Raw genomic sequence first — 23636 nt, forward strand, 5'->3', positions numbered from 1 at the left:
TTCCAGAGTTTGAGGCTGAACAAAGCCTCGATAACGCCATGCTGATTTGCAGATGTCGTGTACCCCAGTCATACATACCTTGTGATACTCTTTGAGGAGTCTATGGCTCAAAGGCGCATTTCACAGCTCCTTGCTCTCAGTCACTCACACTATAAGCCTGTGACTTCAAAGGGACATCTGAAAGGAAATGTTTGGAGGAAAAAAAGGGGGGGGGGGAAAGAAAGAAAGATTGTCTGCTTGTCCTTTTTTTTCTGCTCATGATATAACAGGCTTAAGATTCTTTGGTATAGCTGCTTCTCAGTGGGTTATTTTTTCCTTCTTACTTTACAAAGACCACAAAAAGAAATTGGCACTGAGGAAGAAAACAGCTGTGTGATCCCAATCCAGATGCTGTCATCTTAGAGTGGGTTTGTCAAGAAGCAGGCAAGCAACTTTCCATCTCTAAGCAGGCTCCTTGGGTAGAGCTGGAGTGATGTCCAAGACAGCAATTCTCAGACTTTTTCATATAAGGACTTCCAGTAGTAGTACACACAAAAGCATATACTGCTCCCTACTGCATATCCAGTCATAAAGTAAGTAAAAAAAATCTCTGAGGTCTGGTTGTGTCCTTTCAGGCTGTAGGCAATATCACTAAGACAATATTTTCTCTTATTTCTGAATATAAATGAGGTTTAGTTCTAAATTCAGTCTATTTCAAAGCTTTAAACATATGACCATAACATGAATGCTCTCCACATACATGAAGTCCTGAATGGCTTTCATGAAGTTTCTGAAGTGTACTTTTTTTTGGTGGTGTGTGTGTGTGTGTGTGGCATGTGTGTATAAAAATATATGTAAAGTAAGATTAGATTTACTTATTTATTTACATTTTAAATGAGTTAATTTGGATCTTTTTGGTTTAGTTTGTGATACCCAATGCAACCACACTGAATATTTCATGCACTGAACAACACTGAATAGTAAAAATGCAGATACTCTTGTTTATAGAAAGAGACATAATGGGAGGATTTGCAGTCAGGTTAATGTTTAACCTCTTAATCTTTCTAATGTTATGGATGGAAAATGCCCTTTAAATTTAATTATCTGCTTCTTTACATTTGCTGCTTTGCAAATGAACATTGAAAAATGTCAGTCATCTCTCTACAGAGATCTATGATATTTTTATATCACTCATAATGATGCTGGTCATCTTAAGCAAATGCCATCCAACCTACCATGCCACTGACAGAACCACGTATTCTCTTCATAATTGTCCAAGGTTTGCATATCTTAGACCATGAAATTCAAGGGGGAGTGTGCTTTCTCTGTTACCCCACCATATACTAGAAGCATTTCAAATCTTAACAGATTATGTTTTTGCATCTAAATGAAAAGCCTTTTAGTAACCCAGGTAATAAAAATCTCAGTAACCAATTGAGGATAGGTAGAATCGTTCTGAGAAGAGGCATTCCAGTAAAAGGTCTAAATTATTAGTGTTTTGACAAACAGAGAAGAAAACTCAAGATGTAACTTAGTATAGATTCTACATAAAATGAAAATGTAAAATAATGTATGCCAGTACATTATCTATATCTTCGTACCAATTTCTCAAATATTTGGAAGAGCAGGCAGCTATTTTTTACTTTCTTTTTCATAGGGGATAAAGTCGGGGTCTGCTGTTTTAGAAAACAGTTGCCATTGTGACTGTCAGTTGCAACAGAAATTTGAAAATAATATTAGTTTAAATATGTGATAAGGATGGGCCCTTTTAGAATAGATAGCAAGGAGATATTTGTCAACACAGTGTCCAATGGTATCAAACACCCTGCCTCGTAGTATCAGCCAACATGATCCAGGCTGACCACTATCATCAGCTAAGTGGTCAATGGACAATAACAGCACAATTAGGTAAAAAAATAACTGGATATCTTCCACTTCTCATACTCCTGCATACAGTAATAAGAGGCTTCATGGGAGCCTGGGAACCCTCTGCTGAGACAGAAAGTGAAGAATGGTACCATTGCTGCTTCATTTCCATCAACAACCTGGCTTATGCTTCTAACACCTGACGTTAGAATGTCTCAGTTATCCACACAGGCTGGAAACATGCAAGGGACAGAAAAATGTGAGGAATGTGGAAAAATACAGAACAATTCCTTACTTCCATCTTACACAGAAGTATTAATTCTTTTTTTTGTTACCTCCAAGTTAGGCATTGCAAATGTATAATCAATTTAGATCAAAGATAGCACATTTGAATTGCATCATCTGTGCAAAGAAGATCTAGCATTCAAAAGATGGCATTCCCAAATAACACAATTATATCTGGTAATCAGGCAAATGTCTTTTCTAGCTACTCCTGCTGGGTCTTGTGATTTACTTAATTCATACCCCATACTTCCGCACAATCTGTTTATAACTGAACGTAACACAGTTCACAGTTATTTTTTACTAGAGATTTAGCAGAGAGATTTAAGAGAACTGAACTCTTACACTTTTTCTAGGATGATCTCTTCTTGCTGCCTTGTAGTGTCCACAGGTGAAGGGAGTTTGTTGCTTTACATCAATGGACTGGTTTAGTGCCCCAGATAGCAAGAAACTGAAGCAATTTAGCAATTTACCTTGAACTAGGCAGAGCCAATATACCTTAAAACCCCCATGTAAATACACATGGACTTCAAACACAAATAGACATTTTGAGTTTCAGGCGTTTTAGGAATTTTGTCATGAATCTGCTGCACGTAGCTTGCAATACCTTCTGTTCTTTCAGTATTGGGAAACAGGGTGATGTTTGGGAACAAGTAAATAATGATCCACTCTATTCTGATGCAAAGAGTGTGCTGGTATTTGGCTGAGAATAAAGACAACATAAAAAAAAAAAAGAGGAAAAGTTCATAGGTTTCACAGTTTCTCTTTTGCGAGCTTGTGATGCACATTGTGCTTTTGTGGTCAGAAAGCAGTTCAGTCTATCTGAGTTTGTTATGATCAGTATAAAAATAAAGCTTATGTAGTAAATTTGGATACGTGACCCAAAAGTTTTGGTTTTGCAAGACTCTACACAGGAAGTGACAAATGGTGTTTGAGGTTTTTTCTTTTTCTAAGAATAAAGTTTGTGAAGGTGTTTTGAGAGTTACAAGCAGACTGACAAATGATTTCTAGGATGCTCATACATGACTTTCTTAAGTCTATGAATTCAAGACTGCTCATAAGAATGTGGCATTTCTATTTCCTGGGCAGACAAGACACACAGTTTGGAGCTTCCTCTCTTTCATGGCTTTGGAGCCCAGGAAAGTGACTGTGAAAAGTCTCCTGGGAGAAAAATTAAATGAAAGCCCTCTCCAGCCTCAAAAGAACACCTTGAATAAGTGCTTGCCATGAATAACGTATGTTTGTCTCCCCCTGCCTAGGCAGGTTAAAACCAGTGTTGAGATTTAAGAAATGTTTTGAATTATTCTGAAGTTTTTTTTCTAAATGCTTTTGTCAGTTAAGAGAGAATCAGCCCCCATGATTTTGCCTTGCCAGCCTGGGTGGTCAACACCATTCTGACTCTGATGGGACTATTTCCTTGAGAGTGAGAAACTGGTGACACAAGGCAACCATTTGCTAGTGAAATTTCCTTATTTATGGTAGCCCTTTCCATCCCCCTCCCCAGGCTCTAACAATGTCTGTCCCTGGCAGGCACCCTGCAGGGGCCTCTGTGCCCCAGAAGCCCTCTCCTTGATTTCCACAAAAATCATGTGCCTCACACCTGTATTTCCCCCTTATATACTCTAGCTGGGAGCCCTGGGGAAGGACCCCACTAACCAAATAGGCTGCTGTGCCCCATCCAATGAACTTAAAAGATTATATCTCATCCCTGTTATCATTAACATGTTTGTTGTTATCTTTGGGGACAATGGGCATCTGCTGGCTTCCTTTAGGAACCGTTAGCTCTTGATACCTTAATGTGAACTAAGCATAGTCTGGTGAGCCACTGTACAGTTTCACCGAAATGATGAGTGAGTTTCAGCTGGGATTGTTTCTGGAGCAGCTGTGCAGTGCCCAGCACAGCAAGATCCCTGCCCTGTCTGAAACCTTTTGCCATAACCAAGGTGTTCTTTAGGGAATAATTCTGTTTGTAATGGGCATATAATAAAATCATAGCAAAAGTGTATGGAGAGCTCTGGTCTCCAAAAGAGCTGCAAATGTACTTTTGTCAGAGTAGGTTCTTAAAAGCATCCATTATTTGTCTGTTGAATACTTCTGGCAGATTAGACTTCATTACTTGTACAGTTTCACTTAGATTATTACTCATATTGGGCAACAGTTACCCTCCAAGTTTTCCCTCACTTCCTATTTTCACTGTGGCAAACATCAGTAGGACAGAAGAAGCAATCCTAAACAGGTACGTGTGAGGAACTTTCAGTATAATCCAACCAGCACAGCTATCTGAGCAGCGTAGCTTGCGTCCCCCTACTTCGAGAATATTCAGAAGATACTTGTGTGCCTTTTTCTCTTGCAGAACACACATAGGAAGCCTGTGAATAAAAAGCAAATGCATCCCAGTATCAGATATCTCTGGCATCTACTCTTTCACACAGCATGAAGGCTCACTTGTGCATTTTATATCTGATCCTACTCAGCTCAGCTGACGCGACCCTAATTCAGTATTGTTTCCTTTTTTTTAAGGAAGGGAGTTGAGTGTTTTCCTTCCTTTCCTTCCTCTTACAACCTGGACCCTGATGCTTTATTCTTACTATGTTGTCTTGGTTATCTCCTTTTGTCCTCCTTTTTTTATTCAAGGATCTGTTATATCACCAACAGTGACAGCAGCTACTTCAGAAAATACAAAAGGTGGTTAGCGGTAATCACTATTCAAGCAATTATTTTTGCTGCTTCCTTAAAAGGAATCTGCTCTGCAAAGGGTAGAAAATCAAAATCCTATGATGTTTGCAAATTGTACTCTCTCTTTCTCCGTGCGTGTATGTAGGGAATGCATATTTATGTTCTATTGTAGCCTATTGCAGCCTTGCTATTTCCTGTCCTTGTTCTTTACTGATGTATTTCTCGATATAGTTGAACTGTATTGCATTTTTTCCTGTTTATCTGTCTTCTTGTCATGGTATACACAAGGATTTTGGACAGAACTGTGAGTATTAGACAAAGGACAGTAAATCCAATATAATCCAAATTATACAGGCTAATCAACAATAACCAGCGTTTCTGTCAGAAAGTGCACACCCGTTGAATGTGCAGTATCTCCGATGTCTCTTCCTCTATACTGTTTGGTTTTGAGATTCACAGAATTAATCTGAGCTCCTGCTGTAACTAACAAAGCTATCTATTCGTGACAAAAACGCACAGATAATATTTGCTTGTGTTAGATTCACTTCATCTGCTATGCAAACATGCTACTTTTGTGCATGTTTATATTCTTAAGAATGAATTAAATATCAGGTTGCTCATGAGAACAGCAACCACCGGGAGAGAATCACAGAATTTTTGTGAAGAGTTGTGAATTTCCACACAACAGCATTGGAAGTAGAAGCCAAATTCAGAGAGCACTGAGAGCAGGGGTCTACTGTATAAGCTACATTACTCATCCAAACTCCAGTTTCAGAGTCTGAAATCCCATGGTAAATTGCTCTGAAAAAAATCAATAGGTCAAAAGCCCTGTGTATGCCAATGGCAAAACCTCTGTTGCTCGTGGTAGGTTCAGGACTTTTCTGCAAAAACAGGAAAAAACCAGGATTGGTGTCTGGGGACCAGTCCCAGTTCATTGTTTTATTAATTCCAGAATTATATTCTTCTGTTCCCTGCTGTAAACTGTCCTGGGATCATGCTTGCTATTCATCACTTAGGAGAAAAGTCTGTCTTCAGTGCTCCTTTGTAACATTCAGAGAGCCTAACCAAGCGTTTCCTCCTTCTGAAGGACACCCCTTCCCTTTTCTCTGCTTATCAAATGGTCATGCAAAACTACCTGGGGCTGTGACTGTCGCCAGACAGTTGGCACACATAATTTATTGCAGAAGACATCTAAAAAGTGTAACGCTCAGTTTAGGGTTGGAGCCTAATGGGTTTCTGAGTATCCCAAAGCTGTAAAGCAGTCTGCTTTGCAGACTTTTTTCCAGATGTTTTACTGGACAAGTGCTTCCCCACTGCTGTAGTTCACCCAACACATTCTGTTTATGGCCAAATGGATCTCTATGTATATAACCCTTTGAAGTTCATAAAGTAGCATGCAATCTTTAACTGATAAAAGCATTTTGTAAATGACAGAGGCTAGCAAAAGCATTGTAACAAAGAGCATAATATTAATATTATGAACAGACACGATAAGCAGCAGAACAACTAAGGAATAAATTCCATCTTTTCCATTCACCTGTTCTATGGAGAAGATGTGGATAACAGACATTCCTTTATATACTGGAAATTAAAACTGTGGAAATGGTTGCAGGGAGAAGAGTTGATGGGATGGGGTGGCATGGTATGGCATAGCTTGGCACAGGGGAGGTCCTGGCAAAGAGGATGTCATCATGCTGCAGACAGGAGGGGAAAGGAATTACATGACTGCCATGAGCAAGTGTTTCTCTGAGTAAAACAACACATCTAAATCATCACCATTTTTACTCTGGGCTTGTCACTGAGTGAATAATACAAAAGAATAAATAAATAAATATCAGCAAAACAATCCCTCACATTTGCCCTCCCATCTCCTAAGAAAATGTGTTCCTTATAGTAGAAACATTAGTACTAGATTCAGACTTTTCTTTAGCTCCTTTATGTCACTCCTGTGGTGTAAGGTAATGGAAAAGCTTCCAGGCAATTGAATCTTTTCCCCCTGCTGGAAAATCTCTGGGTGGCCTAGACCCAACATTTAAAAACAGTTAAAAATGTGAATAACTTCAAGATACCACAGGTGGCCACATCTAATGGTTTAACACAAAGGGTACTAATTAAAGTCTTCTCTGTGTAAAAGGAAAGGCAAAAGGCAGTGCTATATATATATTGCTGTCTCCAAAAAAAAAATCAATGGAAACTACAGGAAATTTCTTAAAAGAACTGTTGGATGGAAGATTGGTTCTTTCAGTTCAGTTACTGAACCCGTACAGAGTGGCAGAAGCAATGCAGTATTCTCAGGGGCAACTGGGCTCTGCCTGCAAGACTAGGGGTAAGAATCACTATTGGGAGAAATGTGGTGTTTCCTCCAACTCACATTGCTTTCTGCCCTGATTCTCATAGTGTTACCACTGTGGTGGCAGTGGATGTCATCCAATGGGCAGTGGCTTTGAATATCTCCTCATTTCACATCAGCCATGAGACGGAAGGTATGTCAGGGGGGGCTGTGTCCAGCAGATCAGAAATATCTGTACCCTAGCAGGGATTTCTGATAGAAAAAATGCTTTTGTCTGGTGACTGATGCATCTTGAAAAGTAGTCTGAGAGCAAACCATAGGTCCAAGATCAACAATAGAGGATGTACTATTTGATAACCTGAAGTATATGGCCTGTGAGGAAAGGGTGAGGCAAATCGTAGAATCATAGAATGGCTTGAGTTGGAAGGGACCTTAATGATCAGTTAACCTGAAGGAGAAATGGCTTTGGGGTTTCCTGATAGCAGCCTGCCAGTGCCTACAAGGAAGCTACAGACGAGATGGAGCCAGATGTTTTCTATAGTGGTGTGTGGTGGAAGGATGAAAGAAAACAGACATAAGGTTTTGAAGGGATTTAAGAAAATTCTTTCACCATGAAGACAGCAAAGCAGTGGACCAGGTTGTCCAGAGAACGTGTACAGGCTCTATCCTTGGAGTTTTTCAAGATACGATTTATAAAACCCTGAGCAACCTGGTGTGAGCTCGACACTGACCCTGCTCTGAGCAGAAAGTTGGAGTAAAGGCCTCCTGAGGCTCCTTCCACCCAGACTACTCTTTGCTTCTGTGGTTCTAGCTTACGCCATGGAGTTTGCAGGTACTATGGACCAGGGAAGCAGGAACACCTATACCTTTGTTTGATATGGAGTCAGATATTATGAAACCAACCCACATGATTGTGCAAAGAGCAGTCTGGGAATCTGGCAAAAGCACACTGGAGAGAAAAAGGAATCAGCATAATGCAGATCCGTGGCTTCTTACTCAGAGGTGACACATACAAGCCAAGGATCCTGCAGCATCTGATCTGCACTAGAACTACTGCCCCAGGGCTTGCCCAGGGGGAGTCACCATCCTGTAGCCTGCAACGTGGGATGTCTGCTGCTTCCCAGGAGCTGAAGTTAAGAGATTGCCCCAGAGAATCAGAAAGAAATCCCCCTCTGCCCCAATATCCACAGCTCTGACCTGCTGTTGACCACCAGGTACCCTTTGCAACCAGAAAGAAAGAGACCCCAAGGATGGATGGAAGGGCCCATGGAGAGTAGCTCAAGGAGCACAGATCAGCCTCTTCCAGTGAACTTTCCTGGCACAACATGAGCAGGACACCTATGTTGGGAACAAAGCTGTATGCTGGAGAAACCCAGCCACAAGAGTGATTACTCAGGTGTGTATCTCAGCTCCTATCAAAGTAAGAGGCCTTTAAGCACAGGCGGATCAAGCCCCATTTTGCCCTTAACCGTTATTTCTTTCCTTTCCCTACCACAAGCTCACATATCTGTTGTAGTAAAGCGAATGAGAAGATCCCAAGCTGTCTCCCAAGCAAGCACTAGCTTATGCATAAGCTGGAGAAAAGACTGTTTTAGCAGGCCCTATCAGACCCACAGACTAGTGAACACGATCACAGAGGGGTAAGCCTTTCCATCTCTATTGCATGATGTGTATCTTTTCCCTCCCCTGAAAACTGCTTTTACCAGCAATAATGACGGTTGTCCATCTCTGGTCCAAGCCTGTAGGCCTTGAAGGAGCAGCTGTTACCACTTTAGGTACAATAGCCTTGACACAAATGCAGTCTGCAATGACGATTCAGCTTGGATTCATTTTACAGTGTAAAGGCTCAGTACAGAAACGTCAAGGAGATTAATCACATACAGTTCAACCATAAAGGCTTGCAGGAAAGTATCCAGGGTCATTGTATTATCATTTCAGCTGTTAACATGGTGGTCCTGATTTTCATCCATTGTCAAAAGGGATGAGGGTATACAGATTCACTCCATTTGAAGAATAGTCTAAAAATGGTACTGATGTTCACTGAATAGTTACCGCCATAATTAGTCCAGCTCTAATTACAACCCAGCCAGATCAGTTCTCTTTTTTTTTTGGCTGTTGTAATAGTATCAGAAATTTACTTTGCAAAATACTTGAGTGTGAAAGACCTGGAAAGATGTGTTAAGGCAGAACCATTGCACTAGAAGTGATGATGATCCTGCACACAGTGACACATAGCATTGAAGGAACAAGGGTTTTGCCATAAAACCCAACATCTTAGATTGAACTGGTCTGGAATCAGTGTCTGTTTCTGAAAAATGTGTGCACAGCACATCACCTCTGACCTCAAAGGCATCTCAGGCACCCAAATACTATTGCTTATAGTAATCTGTTTCTCCATTTCAGTCTCCTGTCTGTCCATTTTGTCCCTTTCTCCTGCTCCAAGTTTATCTTGCAACTCAGAGCTGAAAGATCTACAGGGTGTGGGTGATCTTACTCACATTTGAGCAATGCCAGGCACAAAAGGTCTTCAAGACACTAGAGCTAGTGTATAACCACACAGCATACCCCAGTTCAAGGTAAGGGAGGGACCTGGCCGTTTGTTTACTTTTTGACTTGCTTGTTTGATGTCAGACAGGACATCCAGTGAAATGGGCAGATACTGAATTTATTTTTAGCTCTGTTCTTCCTTGTTGTTACACAGAACCTGTGCTTGATGGGAAGTGGTGGGATTTTGGGGCACATCGCTGATGGTGGGCATTTCCATGTACATACACAGAGCTTTTGCTAAGGGAGGACTAGAACAATGCTCAAAGATAAAGGAGAAAACAGAGTCTGAGAAAGGAGCAAGGGAAGATAAGATGATTCATTTAATGCAGTGGAGCTGAGCTAAAACCTGTATCAAAACCTTGAAATGATACCGTGAAGTTGGTGTGACCTAGCAGACCTAGCCCAAGTAAGGATGCTAAATAATAAGTGATTCATGCTTATCATTCCCCTTCTCTTTCATCTTTACACGCTGAAGGTAAGTGAGCCCTTATTCCATATTACCATGTTCAGTGAAACAGTAAAAAAGCAAGTGCTGAGCTCCAGTTGTAATAACAAGAACTGGCAAGAGCCTGACAGGTTTGCAGTATTTTCCCCCAAAACAGCAAGCAAAAACAAGGAACCCACCACCCTCAACTGCCATCATCTTCTTTATATATTAAACTACTCTGGAAACAGAAAATCTCTTCAATCCTTATATATTATTGCTTCACCTGCCTTAAAATGGAGCCATTGGCATGTTGATAAATGGACTGTAAAGTTGCTGATATTCACTGTAGCTTCTTTAAAGCTCCTGTATCCTCAGCCAATATGCAGCTTTGTAACTCTGCAGCAATTTAATTCCCAGTGAATCACTGCAAGGGGAATTTAGCCTCCTGCAGATGGCCATTGGAGGTGTGGGGGGGGTGTCTTTTCCCACCCTTGTCAGGGTGAAATTATGCCAGTACCACAGTTTGATGAGTCTACTGTAAATTTGAGCCCTAGCAAATCCTAATTTTAGAGGTGAACTTCCATCATCACAGCCAGATTCTAGCATCTCTTAGCTTTTCTATGTGTAAGATGTCTAGCCTGCTTAGGCATTTTTGTAAGCCTCATTAAATGACTATATACATCTTGGGGTACATCAGTAATATGTGGTCCTAAGCCTGAAAATAATCCCAGTGATGTCAACATGATTTCTTATGAGCAGAGTCTCATTTCAGTCTGCCCCACAAGATCTGCATAAATATAATATCTGTAAAAGTACAAGATGGAAGTATTCTGGGATATTTTCATTCAGTCAAAAAGGACTGGAGAATACCAGAAGGAAGATTCTGTGGTGGGACCTTCCCCCCACAAACTTAAAAATATCCTGCTTTCTCTAACTGCATTGTAAGTGAGGACTTTTACCACATAAATGTGTTGTTAGTTTAAGTGTCTTTTTAGTTTTAATTCATCTTTAAACTGTAGATCTAGTGCCCAGTATTAACACTCAGCTCATCCTGAATACTGAGAAAAGATTACTTCTGTGTATTTACAGAAGTAGGCTAGCTAATTATCAAGGTTTCATTTTGAGGAACTATTTGAATATTATTGTAATGACACAGGCGCACAAATCCAGGGAAGATTTTTCTCCCTGATGACAGCACGTCTCAGGTGGTGTTTTAGGAGGTCAGCTCATGACTCATCCAGAAAATACCTCATTACTTCATGCAGACCTTTCCATTGCAGTTTTCATGAGTGCTCCATAAGATAGCTCTAATGAAAACATGGATTTATGTCTTTTTTTGTGTTATTGTGTATTCACAGGTAAGTCTGTATGGTATACAGGTGTTTTAAAACAGTTTCTTCTTAGAACCTTTCTACTGGACTTTCAGCCCCTGTAAAAATTGCAAACATGCTTTTAGCTTAATCTTGTATTTCACTAAAGAGTTTTGAAATTGGCCGAGTTGTTCATATGAAGAGGAAAAAAGAAAAAGTACTGAGGCAATGGGTGGATGTTGTACAAATGCTGCCAATTTGAATGTTATAGTCAGTACATTATAACATGTCACTATTCCAGTCCTAAAGATCATTGTTTCCAGAAGAGCTGCATCCTTCCAAAGGTGGAAAAAACCCTAAAAGTGGTCCCTCTTCAGCCACAATGCGAGTGAATCACATCATACAGTCTCCCATCCCAGAAGAGACTTACAGGCTTAACGCCTCTAAAAATCACTGTTCCTGTTTGCTATAGGGTGTCTGATTTATCATTTCTCATTTATTTTGAGAAAATTATCTCTCTTCCAGGGCAGGTACTGTGGAAGAAGTAACTTTCTACAGTTTGCATTGGTGACTTTCTTTCCTACAGGATCATGTGCTCATCTTTCTTGTTTCGCCCATGTACTTTTATCACTGAATTATTTGCTCATAAATCATATTCAGTTATTGTTTAATATATATTGGAATTTATTTCTTAACCATATTTTGGTGAAGTATTTGTGTATTGTTTTCCTGACAAAATACTGCTACCATGCACAGTGCATGTGTCAAACAGCAGCTGGTGATCAGAGAGTGGTGTGAAAGATGGAGCCAGTAACATGATGGAAAGAATGTGAGGAATGATTGTGCCTCCATAGGGCAGAGATAATTTGGGATGATTCATTACCAGATGTGAAACTGCAGCGAGGAGCTTGAACTGTTCAGAGGAGGGAAGCACAGGTATGGTAAAGAGCAGTAATCTTAGGATAAAAATGAGAGAAATTATAAGGAATATGCTAGACAATAGAAGGACAAAATAGGAATATCATAGAATACAAAGAAATAACAGAAAAAAAACCAAACCAGGGCAACAAGGAAAGGTACAGTAAACCAGAGCTGAAAGCTGTGTATCTGTGACACACAAAGACAAAGAATAGGAAAGAAAATTCAGAGTGAGACACAGCTATAAAATAGATTTTAAAGCTGCGTTATTGACTTATGGGCCGTTTGTAGAGCAGGCAGGGTATGCTGCTATTCCTGATCATAGCAAGGTGATGGATGGTAGTTGCACAGATGAACAAATTCTTAATTCCCTCACTCCAAAAAATAAAATAAAAAATATGCCATACCCTTACCTTGTGCTAATATGTTTAAGATAATTAATTTAATTTAATTTAATGAATAAATAATTTCTGGAATCAAGCCTGTCTGCACATCTTGTAGTCAGGCCACATGCAGACATACACAGGGATATTGTTTTATGCGGTGTTCCTATATGTTTATGCTGACGACCAGAGTAACCCTAGATCAAAACTTAAGTGTGTAGGAATTGGTGTTGGGAGACCACCTGGTATTCATGCAACAACCCCCTAGCTCTACACCTAGTATGATGCTTGCAAAACTTGTTTTCATCATTACTTATTCACATTTTCTATACTTTAGCAAAGATATTGGAAAGCATAATGCACAACACAGAAGGAGAAGATCAGAAACATCTGAAGGAATCTCAAGGAATCCATTAGAACATGTTTTGACAGCAGTGGTTTGGTAGTTTTTAACATGGATACCAAGTAGACTGTGTCACCATAACCACCTATCTTTTGCTTTAAAAGATCAGTAAATCCAGTTACAGAAGAACTCCCATGAATGTCTATACATTCTGACTCATTAATTCATCCATTTCGCTAACTGGTCCTCTGATGACATTTGAAATAAAACTGCTGAAAATATTCCAAACACATTTGCTTCCCTAAAGACTGTTTGATGCACATCACAGTGTGTTCCATTGTTAGTATCCACTAAGCTGTGCACTGGTTCTTTCTGTTCTGTTGTTTGCCATCCTCCCTGGATATTAGCAAAGATAAGTTATTTCGGTTTTGATGACTCCACAGGGCAGCTTACAAAGTGGCGCTTTTTTTGATGTTCGTTTTTTCTACTCAGAGGCAATATCTTTCGTTCTGAAACAAACTTCAGAAATGCATTCTGCCTGTTATTTGCTTTTCCTGTTAATCCTTACCTCCAATTTTGTAGACATTCAGGAAATAAAAGTGACAGTTCTGAAACCTGAAGGGCTGTGGTGCTTTGAAGGTGTTTAAGAAATATCTTGTCAAATGGCTAACATTCTTTGGTTTCAGAGCAAGCCCCCTACATTTGGCCGTTCCTCCTGCAAATATTTGTACAAACTTTATGAGGAGTTCTCCAAGTCCAGAGAAAGACTCTAGCAGCAAGTGCTCCAGTCTGTCACTTGTAACTGTTCAATGCTGTGTCTCCAGTTCCAGTCCTCCACCGTTAGTGGTGCCCCAGTGAACAAAGGTAGCTTTTTGCAAAATGATACTTGTGTCCCAAATTTGCTGAGCTCTCAGATCATGCCAGCCCTGTTCAAACACACTTTCCACCTGTTACTGAAACAAGTCAACTGAGGTACCAGATACCTGAAGGAATCTGTCACCTGTAACCCCTCAGTTATCTGCAAGCACGTGGCAGCAGCACTCAGCAGTGCAAGTGGTGTTCTCTGATTACTCCCTTAGATCTTTGTCACATCAATTAGCAGGTGCCTAGTAGAAAACTACTTGGCTCTTTCCTCCTGCCACCTCTTCTGGCCTGTCTGGTATTGTGTGAGCAGAGGGTTTACCATGCCTTGCTCTTCTGCTGTTACTTAGCAGTCTGCCAGCCTCTGCTGGGAGTCTACCAGCTGAGATGCCTCAACAATTTCATTGTCTAGCATTCATGCTCTTTACTACTTGATATGTCAGAAGGAGTTGAAGCAATTGAAGTGCTCTTTACCATGAACAGTCTATGACTACCACAGATCCTATTCTTTCCATGCTTATTCACATTTTATATATTCTCAGGGTCTCAAGAATTGCTCCAGATATTCACCACTTTGTTTTACATAACCTAAAAATATTTGATTGTTGCTCATAAAACTTGCTAAACTCATGGTCTAAAATCTCCTTTATGACACTTAGATTATTTCATTCCTTAACAACATCATAAATACTTGAAACACCACTTTCAAGTATACCTTAAATGGAGAAGCTCACAGCTTTAAAGAAAGCTACAATTATCACATTCCTTGCAAGAACCTGTACATTATGGTAACTAATTTGAATCCTGTAAAAGAAGCCAAGGTATGGGTACCCAGAGTAGTATAACTTCATTATTTTCTTGTCCTGGCATATCTGATAATATTCTATAGGAACTGAGCAGCTTTCTGCAAAGAACGTGCCAGTTAATAGTAACACTGGTTCTTTCACTTCACAAATTAACACTTCTATGGTTTCCTGAACCCCCTTGTGTCTGAGTGGCCCAAATTGTGTATGGAAGAGTTGTTATTAGTATTCATATTCCTTCTTGACAATAAAGCACCCAAGAAAGTGAAGGAAAATTTGCCTGAGAAGAAGCAGCTGAACCACGGCTATCCAGGTACTTCTTTAGCAGCTTCACATGACTGTTACACAGATTGCCCTGTTCTTGTTATTGGGACCCAGAGTAACAGCAACTTTAGAAAGAACAGAAACTGCATCAGAGACCCCGTGAGGAAAAGAATAAAAATGCAAGCCTGTGTTGCCGGTAACAACAGTTTCTTTTTTCATGAAAATACTGATGATACACTGTGCACAAGAATGGGCAGGGTAATTCTGTTTAGTGCATTTCCAAGGGACACAAGCAACCACAACAGAGATTTTTGGCCATTCTGGTCTCATTTTTTTCAGTGTGGTGAACTTCAGAGTTAACAGGAAAGAATCCATTCTGGATTGTCCCAGAAAAGTGTAATGTGCTGTGTTCATCACATGCCTGCAAACCGGAGTCATATTTTTAAGAAATGGAGTGATGCCTGTCTTCAGAAAAATCCATGGAGTGATAACTCACGTTCACTATTACTGTCAATGGCATGATTGGCTTATAAGACATTTCCAGGATAAAACTGGAAACAGATTGATAATAGAATAAGGTCTACTGGGGGGTTGACATTTGGAGAGCATTTGACAAGCGTCTAAGACTTCCGAACTCTGGCCTGATCTGGTCAGCTCATAGTTCTGTTGACTTGCTTTTTTGTTCCTCAGAACTGTATACGGAGTCTTATAAACTGCAATTAAAATTACTTTCAAACCTAGTTGGAAATAGAGACGAATGTACAGGGCAGGACATTGCAAGTGATCTGTGTGACATATATCAGCCTAGAGGAGATTTCGCCTCTGTGGGTAAGTAGGACTGAGCCTACTACGTTCATACTTTGAAATCACTTCTCATTGACTGTAATGGTTATGATAACAACCTTCACTGATATTTTCAGCCTTGTGAAGGGTGAGAGATGAGCATTTCCCTCTTCTGAAATTTCATGAGCCTACTCAGGATTCTCCACTCCAGGATTATGCAACCAAGTTGTAGGAAGTAAAGAAATAAGGAGTGAGAAAATGTGACAGTCAAAGAGGGGATAAAATAGGAAAAAGTCCTTGTCCATGGATAAGAATGAAAGCCATGCAGGTGGAATGGTATCATAACAAAAGTATAAGGGCCTTGTTGTGTCAGTGTGCAGTTCAGTACCCAGCTGCTAGTGATAGTTACTGATTTGCCAGTTAATTACTGCAGGACAAAAGAAGAATAGAGGAGAGTGTTTTCATAACTATAGCAGTTGATGTTTCATTGTGAAACCTAAGTTATCATCCTCATCTTAAGCTCTGCAATGAATGAAGGCAGAGGTTCTTTCACTATGATTTGGGTCTTCAGAGCTCTGAATTAGCCTCTTGAAGTCTTTCTATATGCTCTGTCTTAGACCTTTAACCCAAGCCCCCCATCCAGGTGCCCAAGGATGTGAATCATGAATCCCCATCATGCCAAGGAGTGAACTGTGCCATTTAGTCTCTGTTATTCAGTTTAATCTTAGGGCGTGTTTCAGTCTCTCATCTTTGTTTCATCCCCCCTCCACAACTTACTGTGCAAACTCATATGGAGAAAAATGGCAGTCAATTAAGTGTGTTATAAATACCTTGAAATGAGTGGAGTAAACAGCATGACAATAAAACTGACCAGCCAGCCTCCCTTGTGAGATACTTTTTATTATGTTCAGCTGCAAGTGTCATTCCCCTAATGCTGCCCATTCATCTTGTGCTGAGTTACAAGTCAAATCTGCATGCACTCGTGCGCTCTTGGGGGTGGAGAGATCCAGCAGTGGCCAGCTCATGACAAATAAACTGTGTCATAAAACTGCAAGTGTTGCCCCATTATTTTTTCTTTTGACTTTTTATTTTGTTGCTATGGAGTAGGGGACTGCCACTGGGCATTCCTCAAATGCATTGCCTTGGCATGTCAGGCAGCTCTGCGTTGTTTATTTGAGATGCCAGAGCAATGGCAGAGGGATTCAGGGTGGGGAATAAAAGCTATGGTATAGTCTAACTAAGCAGTGTGCAGTGGTAACGTAGTTAATGGCAGATACAAGATAATGGGAGTTTACCTCTTAGTAAACTGAGCAGTGTAAATCTGCCAGCACTGCACTAGTGTGGTAACATTCACCAGGGATAGAAAAGGGTATATTTGTGTGTTTTTTGAGGGAAGGGGGAACAAAGAAATGAGAAAAATTCAAGCACATTGCTGTAGAAAATAATAGTGGAAATTTCCATGAAAGAAGTTGCTCAATTTCTCACCCTGAGTCAACCTGAGGCAAAAGGTCAGTGAATGCAGTGATGGCAGCCGTGATAGCAGTTCGGTATCTATTTTAATAAGCACCAAACTGTCTTTGCCCTCTTCGATCTTTTGACATGAAGAAAGAGTGCCTTGAGTTTCAGTACTTAATGAAACTAAACCATGCCCAGCTCTAGAAAGGTCAATAAACTTCTCTGGTTAATAGATTTTAGAAACGCAAATTGAACCATTTAGCTTATCTGAAATCCTAAAGCAGATACTTCTACAACTCCGTAATATTACATCTTCTAATCCTGGCACTACAGCAAGCAGAGGCTCTTTGTTCTTTACTATAGAAGAAGCTTTCCTTCTCATTGTTTTTCTGTTGAGTCATGAAAAATTCACTGCTAGAAAAGATCCAAATACAACATACTTTTCATATCCTGGTTCAATTATGGTTTTCATTATCTGAAAAGTTAGCTTAACTGCTCCCTGTTGTCCAACAAGTGAGTGAGTAAATAAATAAATAAAGAAGCAATTTAACTACAAGGGAAATAAAAGCTTCATTTCAGCATTCACCACAAAGTACTTTAAGCAATTGTTTCCAACTTGTATAATGGCTACACTGAGTTAAGGTTCTTTTCCTGAACATTGCAAATAGAAAAGTCTTTCATCTTTGCTGTCTCTACCAGGGTTTATTTAGTTGACCTACTGAGACATCAAACTGCCACTGTCTACCTTGGAGGAAAAAAAGGAGGGAATGCAGTGATCACATGAAAAGCAGTCTGTGTCACATGGAGGTTAAACTGGGTGTTGATCTTGCTGCATGCCTCTCAGACAGGGGGACTTCAGAGAAATCTGAAATTCCACAGATACAAGTCTTGTACAAGGAGATGGACTTTCATGTACTGCACAGGCAGCTTCAGAGCTCACTGCCACAAGAGAGGTTTGTGATCAATGACTCAGCATCATTTAAAAAGGAGTGAATGTATGTGCTAAAAACAAGTATAAATAAGATATTCATAGTATAAGATTGCAAGGTGCAGGGGGAGATGGCATCCTAACTCACCTGTGGCTGGATTTCAGGTTAGGACAATTTCTAACCAGTCTGACTTGCACAGATCTTTTTTTTTTTTTTTTCCTAGTAACAGCTATTAATTCTGGTACTTGTTTAGGGAGCTTCTGATATCTCTGATAAGATTATTTGAAGCACAATCAGACACTGACACAGAGAGGATTAGAAACTCACTGGGCAAGTCCTACGTTCCTACAGTCCAACACTATTTGGATAGCACGGGGCATGCTGAGGATCACTCCTGACCATGCACATCTTTCAGCCCTTGTTAGAGCATTAGATCTCCCAAAGATGCTGTTTTCTTGAAAAAATGTACTCTCTCTCTCTGCACCCTTGTGTGCTCTAGAGACCTTAGCTTAGTCCTACTCTGAGGATGAGGCAGGAAGGCTTGGAGGGGATAACATACTGGCTTTTGTAGCTGAAGGTGCTTACACTGACATAATTGCGGTTAGTAGTAGTGGTGGAAGAATATGCCCAATCTATAACTTGAGGTAACATTTCACACTCTGAGCAATACGAATCATTCATTAACTGAATGATGCTTTTAATGAGTTGGAATTATTTTTAAGATGTCCTCTGTTACTTTGTTGTGTATTTTAAGGTCACCAGTATTATTTTTTTTTGTGTGTTATAATTACATTGAGGCCTATATGCAATTCCCACCAGAAACAAATATATTAGTTGTTTTAGTTCAAACTCTTCTTATACTTAGAGAAAAGACTTTGGAAATGGTGGAGAGTCTTAAAGGTGAAGACTGTGGTATGTCCCCAGCTGCATATGAAGTGTACCATTCCCGTACCACCAGGTCTGAAAGCCATGATGCTGAGACATCAGAGAGAAGTTAGTGATACATCTGCCCGCGTGATTTTCAGATCCTCTTTGGCTGTAAATAGGCAGAGCTGCATTAAAACTAGTAGAGTCCTACTAGCTAAAAAAATAAAAAGCACCAGTATGGGTTTGAGCAGGGCTCCATCCCCCACTCAGTGGGTTTCCAGACTGCCTACCACTCAGCCAAACACAACTACATTCAAATTAGTTACAATTTTTTTTTGGTTACTACATCAAAAAATGTCAAAGAGTATGTGACCCCAGGACATGGTACCACTGTCAAGCGTTGGAACAGGCTGCCCAGGGAAGTGGATGAGTCACCATCCCTAGAGGTATTTAAAAGGCATGTGGAAGTGGTGCTTAAAGACATAGTTTAGTGGTGAATTTGGCAGTGCTAGGTTAACGCAGTCAATGATCTTAAAGGCTCTTTCCAATATAAATGATTTGATGTTGTATCAGCCCAAAATGAAGGGTCTTAGGCAGAGAAGCCCAACTTTTCAGAGGTGTAAGTAGGGCAATTTTTTCTGCACTGCCTTAGGTTCCATTTTTCTTGCAGTATATCCGAATAAATAACAGAAAATGACCTCTCTTCTGCACAGTCCCATAGCTTACATTTTAGTTGTACATGCTCTCTTTGTCATGGCTCTCTCTCTGGAGACTGTCATTCCCACAGTCCATCACCAGAGGAATGAAGATAAAACTCCAGCTTCCTGAGAGAGCACTAAGACATCTTCAACTGCACAATAATTGATGTTTTTATGGAGTTCCAGATCATTTACTGATATTGAACACTTCAGTGGCTTAATCCTTCCTCACACAATGTGTAGACAAATAATAGCTTGATAGACTTCATCATTCATGAAAGGCAGACAGAGCAGGCAAGCCAGCATGAAAATATTTTAATTATATTTTGTCAGAAGTACATCACAAGAGATAAAAGCTCTCTTCCTTCACCAGCTTCATTTGGGGAATTTATCCCAGTCTAAATTTATTTATTATTAAAAAATGCACTTGGGTACAAAGACTAAATTTCCAGAAGCTAAGAAGTAAAACAAGAGAAAACCCAGTATAAGAATGAAGAGTGGCAGAACACCACAAACCTTTTGGAGAGCACTTCCTTGCTTGAGGTCAGATGTGGAAAAGAAAAAACTTCCTAGAAAACAGTAAGTATTCTGGAAAAAAGGATAGGATGATTTTCATGTTTTATTAACTCTTTGCTTTATGCAAATTCAATATAGGACAATACTACAAGATACCACTGGACACATAACAGCTGAGTTAACTCACTGCAGCAAAAATTTCCGTTGGTAAATATTCTCCAGACTAGTAGATGTTCTCCAAGCATTTATCCCTAGCTTCCCCAAACTATATTTATAGAGTATAAGTGTCTAGAAATGCTAATGAATGGTACCTGAGATTGGTAAAGGAACATAGAAAACTGGCTTTCTGATCAAATGAAAAGGCTATGTCATAAATTAAATTTATTTCTGGAGCTGAATACAAGCTTACTAAAGTCAGAAGGTTTTTCTTTACTGTGTTTCAATAGTTTTGAGATCGGGGCCTTGTGAAACTGTAAGATATAATAGGGCATATTGCAGAATAGGGTTGTTGATCATTATACTGCTCATCTTCTGCTTCTTTATATATTATTATTTTTATATTGTGTAAAACAGAACTTGTTAAGGGTTGTTAAGATCATTTTGTCTCCAGTGCAAACCTAGTATTGCTTTTTATGTATGACTGCTGATTCGTTACTGGTGGCTTATCTTCTAACTGTCATGGTAGGAGATGTGCTAGAGAATCAAAAATAGCAAACTGGGTTAAACAATTTTATTTCCTTTCTTGTCAGTTAGTGTTATAGACTGCAGTGTCCTCATACTGCTGAGGTGGATTGTAATGAAGGAATAAAGATGAGAAGTAAAGTGTTTAGCTGGCCCTTGGTGCATACTGGAAGAGGTAAATAATTTCTCTGCCACCTTGGTTGCCATTGAATGTTTCAGAGTGAGAATTAAAGAGACTTCCAAAAATTGCCTAGAATTTGCTTTATTCTGTTATCATTTGAGGTCAATAACAAAGTACTCTTGACATTTATAGTAGTGGGGTCATAGCAGGATAGGGGCTTGAAATTCTTCCTGTCCTAAAAGCTCTACACATACTTTACTGATAATGGGATCAAGCCCCAGGTTTCCAGCCACGTACCTCATTTACCAATAATGCATCTTCTGTAATCAACCAATTTATAAAACATAGGCATGTATACTCCATGTAATTCATACAAATACAATCTTTTTGTAAATCTTGCCAAGCTTTTAGTGCCAGTAAATTTTTCTTGCAGTGAGAAGATCCAATTTAATTAAATGTTGCACGAAACTGTATTTGTTTTCCCCTGTTGTACATTTGCTGCCTATTAATGTATCCTGTATCATTGGACTCAAGGTAAACAGACATCTCTGTTTGGCCTTATCTATGCAATACATTTGTTTTTATAACTCTATCATGATTGATGCAACTCCCTTCTTCTTGGAGTAGACTCTCCTAACCTCTTCAGTGTCTTCTTATATTGATGTTTGCCATCAGTGCCTTTAGACTTCCCCATTTCTGTCTTGTCTTTCCCAAAGACAAGACAACTGAAACCAAAAACAAGAGGGCTGAAGCCACTCTGGATGAGACACTTCACATTCTTTTTTATTCACTTCCTCCCTCTTCAGTGTATTGTTTCTGATTAACTAGAGGTCCTTAATTGTTATTTTCTTTCCCTGGAAAGGTTACTTTGATTTCAAAGCCTATCAATGTACACAGGTAGTTTCAGGTGTGCCCATATTTAACACCTTGGTATGTTAATATAATTCTTTAGGAGTACTTTGGAACCCTACATATTCTGTCATGGCTAACCTAACCACTGCCATCAGCTTATTTTGCCAACTCAGCATTTCCCTTTGGCCTCTTGACTTCTTCAGGTTGTTAATAATTTCAACTAAAACCAACTAATCTAGGTAGTAGTCCATTTATCTTTCCAGTCTTATACTGAGGCTTGACGTAATATTATTACTGTTGGCTTACTATATCTCTGAGAATTTTTTTTCCTTGAGAGTATGGGCTCTGAGGAAAGCTGAAGGATGGAGGTGAAGAGACTTTGCTTACACAGAACATAAACCATGTCTTAATAGGACAGAAGGGTATTCAGGTACTTCAACGCTTGCATGCTATAAAAATACACATTGGTCTGGATAGATTTTCAGTCAGAGAAATGTGGAAAATTAAATGGTCTTCCTGTAGGAAATATGAGTTTGTTTTGAACACACACTGTTGAAATTTTGACATCTCAACTATTCTCACATCAAAGAAAGTGGAAAAGAATCTCAATTTGAAAATATTGGACAAAATATTTACTCTTTTCAATCAAAGAGAAGATTATTAATCTCAAAAGGCTGATGTATTTGATGCTTAAAAATTTGTGCAATCCTGAAAATTAGCAATATCAGCATTGGGTTGTTTGGGTTTTTTTAGATTTAAAAGAAAGGCTTTGTTTTAAATGTTCTATTTGAAATTTCTGTAACTGGTGTTATACAAAAACCACCTTGGTTTGTTGGGGTTTTTTTGGGAGGGTGGGGGTGGTGTATTTATTTACTTGTATTTCATTGAGATTCTAGATATTTAAGGAAAAATTTCTGTCAGAAGTTTTTAGATTTCTCTCTTCTCTCCTACTGTCTAATTATTTTTTCACAGAAAAAAATGGAAGGAGCATCTTTGCCAGGACTCTCACATGGCTCACTGAAGATATAGAGAACATCCATGCAGGCACATCCATTCAGGCACTCTTCCTGCAGTGTGCCAGGGAAGGGGCATTTTGAAGAGATGTGCATTTTAGAAAGACACCACATCTTTCTGCGTGAACTCAGAAATTCACTTGTTTTCATTTAATAATCTTGGGCCAGGGATTATTGCTGACATCCTGGTTAACACATTTTCTTAACTGTGTCCAGTTTTCATTTTCATCAAAATAACCCGTGATAAATTATAGTAGTGCTGTCTTTATTTGCTGTTGTTAATTTAATACTGGGGGAAATAAAGGAGAAAATCTTATTTCAGTGTGGAAATGGAGCCTAATAGCCTGGTGATCAGAACCAAAATGTTGGTTTTGATTGCACACAGACACCTGTGGAACTGGAATATCTGTTTTAACAACAACCACAGAAAAAGAAAGCTGATGAAATTAAATGTTCCAGTTGCCTTATTTGAATTATCTTAGATTATTTGGATGAGAGAGTTCTGTGGCAAAATACATGCCGCCTTTCAGATATCAAAAGTGTTTCTTCTCATCTCTGCCACCGCAGTCAGGTAGCTGATGGTGTGCTAACCCTCGCTGCAGGCTTGGCTACCTGGGGGGGGTGCAGTAAAGGCAAAGTGAATCAGTTAATGGAGTGAATTAAACTGCATTAAAAATCCCGCGGGTGCTCTCTTTTGAGTGTTAAGAAGCTGTATGTCACTGCAGTGTAACGTTTTTCTGAGGAGGGCTTGTCCTCAGTGAAACATTAGCAC

The 23636-nt window shown here is 39.6% G+C and overlaps 1 protein-coding gene across 7 annotated transcripts in view; it reads right to left on the reverse strand.

Annotated features, from left to right (window-relative positions):
- CHRM2 (cholinergic receptor muscarinic 2) overlaps nucleotides 1-23636 on the reverse strand; it is a 107358-nt gene that overhangs the window by 21365 nt on the left and 62357 nt on the right. For 5 of the 7 annotated variants that reach the window (XM_056340204.1, XM_056340196.1, XM_056340199.1 and 2 more), the window contains exons 1-2: nucleotides 2473-2593; nucleotides 79-177 (exon numbers count right to left, since the gene is read on the reverse strand). The exons of 1 other annotated variant lie outside the window; for it this stretch is intronic. The gene's annotated coding sequence lies outside the window, so the exon portion shown is untranslated. Of the gene's footprint in view, nucleotides 1-78; nucleotides 178-2472; nucleotides 2594-23636 lie in introns of those variants that run through there. One more of the 7 variants, XM_056340205.1, reaches the window with a different exon arrangement.

Source organism: Falco biarmicus, chromosome 5 (assembly GCF_023638135.1).
Source record: "Falco biarmicus isolate bFalBia1 chromosome 5, bFalBia1.pri, whole genome shotgun sequence".
Classification (NCBI taxonomy): domain Eukaryota; kingdom Metazoa; phylum Chordata; class Aves; order Falconiformes; family Falconidae; genus Falco; species Falco biarmicus.